This window comes from Cyprinodon variegatus, unplaced genomic scaffold, assembly GCF_000732505.1.
Source record: "Cyprinodon variegatus isolate N-32 unplaced genomic scaffold, C_variegatus-1.0 Scaffold17, whole genome shotgun sequence".
In the NCBI taxonomy this organism is placed as follows: Eukaryota; Metazoa; Chordata; class Actinopteri; order Cyprinodontiformes; family Cyprinodontidae; genus Cyprinodon; species Cyprinodon variegatus.
This window is the reverse complement of record NW_015150470.1, coordinates 2,418,780-2,422,201: the sequence shown is the minus strand read 5'-3', so window position 1 is coordinate 2,422,201 and position 3,422 is coordinate 2,418,780.

The window sequence follows — 3,422 nt, the reverse complement described above, 5'->3', positions numbered from 1 at the left end:
GACTAAACAGGACTTGATGGCTTTCAGTTTTCCTCCAGTGCAGAAATCACAGGCCACATCTTCAGGTCCAGCATAACCGGGTTTAGGAGGAGCAGCTTGTAGTCCAGTTTTCCTCATTTGTTCGACTAAAGCTGCTAACACTGTGTTCTTTTTGAGGTCAGGTCTCAGTGTGAAAGTCTCTCTGCATTGAGGGCAGCTGTGGATTCCTTTCAGATCCTCTTCATCCCAGTGTGCCATTATACATCTCATGCAGTAGCTGTGTCCACAGGGAATGGCCACTGGATCCATCAGTAGATCCAGACAGATTGAACAGGAGAAGGTTTCTTTGTCCAGATGAACTGCCTGTTGCTCCATTTCTTCTCTGTCGCAGCAACTGTCTAAGTTTCATTTCCTGAAAACAGAAACAGGCTTGAGCTCTGATCTACAGATCATGTGTCAGCACAGAGAGGCTTCAGCCAATCACCTTTTACTTCCGTGTTGGTTCCATCCAATTTCAAGCTATGTTTGAGAGCAAAGGAAAAGGGTGGGATATCAGGCTTTGATTCCAGGAAGAGGAGGGCTCTTAAAGTAACACAGTTGAAACATCTTAAAAACTGTTTTATGTTCAAAATAACTGACTGAATCACCAAAACTCCCATCTCTAACATCTCACTACAGTATCAGATAATAAAATAAAACAATCAAAGCTACTAAAGAAACTGAATGTGTTTGGTTTCTCAGGGAAATCTGTTGGCTGTTTTTCTAACTGCAATATAATGGCAACTTGACACAGAGAGTTTAATCTTTGTCTCATAATCATACCAGTTTACTTTTCTGATAATCCTTACTTCCTGATAATGCAACTAAACTTCTAAAACCTGTAAAACTTTTACACAACTAAAAGCAAACAGGTGGGCTGCAAGCCCTTTAGAGCTCTTTAAATAAGATTTCCAGAGGATCACTCCCCTCATCGATGAATTTTAGGAACAAATCTCTGCTTCAACAAAAGAACAACCTTTACATTTTCTTTAGTTTTACATTCTTTTACTTTTAATATATATATTTTTTAAACTTTATGTTATTTATTGTTTATTGAAAGGACTTCTGCACAGTCATGTGTCAGGTGAATGCATACCTGAGTGACTGTGTGTTAGGACAGATGAAAGTCTAGCCTGATCCCTCCCCTTTCCTCTTTCCAGAAAAAAATGAGAGAGAAATAGTTGTTTTTGCAGAGAGGAAATGATACAATAATATTGTACAGGTAAGAAAATAATGTAGTGAAGAGCACACCAACCGAGACCAAGGCATTCCGAGACTGAGACAAGGCCAAGATATTTAGAGGCCGAGGGCAGGATCGAGATCTTGTTCTTGGCATTCATTTTTCTCTGTTGTTGTGGTCTTGACTACCACAATATAAGAAAGTGAATGACAGTAGATAAATGTGCAATTTGAGCCTGATAGAGATCCACATGAATACGGACAATTTAAAGCCGCAAAAGAAAAACAGTTAGATTTAGGTGTTGCACATGTGGCGGATCCTGTGAGAGGGTTAAACACCCCTGCTTTTCCCTACAGTTTTGTCTATCTGCTAGGTTATTTGCGCTATGTGCACTGAGACTGTGCTTCCCTCATGCTTTAAAATCTTGCACAAAACACCTCTTTTGCATAGATTCAACTCTGATAAACCAGCTTTGTGAAGCTAACACCCGACCCCTCTGAAAAAACTCGGCAGATGGACTGGCTTCATTAGTGCAGATTTGTGCAGTGAAAATTATTATTTTTGTTTCAGAGATATTAAAGATTGTTTTTTAGGTCATTCCGAGGTCATCCTCCCACCACTAAGCTCCAAATTAAACCAATATGGTCTACTTTTGAAGTGAAAGGTTTGTGCATACTTGCTCATTCAAAGCTGTGATTTGTTTTCTCCATTTTTTGTTTTTAAGATTTAACATTTCTTATTTCTGCCGATGACTTCACTATCCGACCAGCATGCTTTGAGACAAAACAAGGTTAATCAACAGTGTCAGACTATTGCATAGTAAACCAAACGCTCTGGATTCACTGCTGACTGTTGAACTCCAGGAAGCTCTCAAAAGAACGCCCAATAACAAGGCTCCATGCTGGGATGGATTTTTTTTCATATTTCTAGAAATAAATTCTGGAATATCCTGGCACCGACATTCAACAGAATGCTGTTAGAGCTGAGGAGAGGGGCAGGCTTTCAGTTTTGGAAAATGTTTCATTAATTAATTAAAAATAGAGGGTTACAATGCAAGGATGTTTGTTCTCCCCTCACTTTTCACTATCTTTATTGAACCACTAGCTGCAGCAATCAGGGAAACTAAGGATACCCAAGGTATAAAATGTAGGAATATAGAACATGTGTAATGTCATCAAGGCCTGGAAAGGGAGGTTAACTTTCATTCAGTTCCAGCACAGACTTACCTGAGGACACTATGATGTAAAGTCAGCCAGTGGTTTCATTTCTGCATCGATGGACTCTAACACAGAAAAATCCTACTAGGTTGGGTTGAGGTAGCCATGTTTTCTGTCTTGTACCAGGACTCGTGTTATAGGTGGGAGTTGCTCCAACTTCGTCTCCATCATCCTCTACTTGGTGTCCAATCATGCTGCAACATTCTTTGGGAAAGATATTCAACACATTTTTATTAGAATATATAGTCATAATGGTAAACATGTGGGGTCAAACATTGTCAATCAAATCTCAGGTGTCTTCCTCTGACAAGTTGAAATAACCCCGAATTAGCTCTTACAAAAATGTATTTATGATTATAATATCATTATTATATTAGAACAATATTATTTTTCCTTTCCGATTCCTTCTGGGTTCGATTCCTGGCCCAGAGTCTTTCTGCATGGAGTCTGCATGTTCTCCCTGTGAATGCATGGGTTCTCTTTGGGTACTCCAGCTTCCTCCCACAGTCCAAAAACATGGCTGTTAGGTTAATTGACTTCTCTACATTATTATTGTCCTTAGGTGAGAGTGTGTGCGCATGGTTGTATGTCTTTGTGTGTCTCTAGCTGATAACACTCAACACTTATCTACATTCTGCATGACCACAGATGGACCGTGGCTGAAGCGGCAGGGGTGAAAATAATCTGGAATCATCCGGTACTGTGTGCTCAACTCTAAAAAACTCTGCCCTTTCAGCTGTGCCTCTGCCGAAATGTATCTTTGTGCGGCTTAGCTCAGAGTTTGCGATTTACCCTCCACACTGATGGTTTGCTCTCAGCAGTTTGGCTCTTCCTGCTCTCGCTACTTAATAAGCTATATGTGGCTGATCATCCTCTGCCAGGTGTAAAAAATCCTTTTGTCTAACTATCAAGATTCTATTTCTTCCAGCTCGCAAGAGGTGATGCTAAAAATTATTTAACTTCTACCAAAAGGAATCAATAAATTATATTCAAAGAAAATGTTTCAT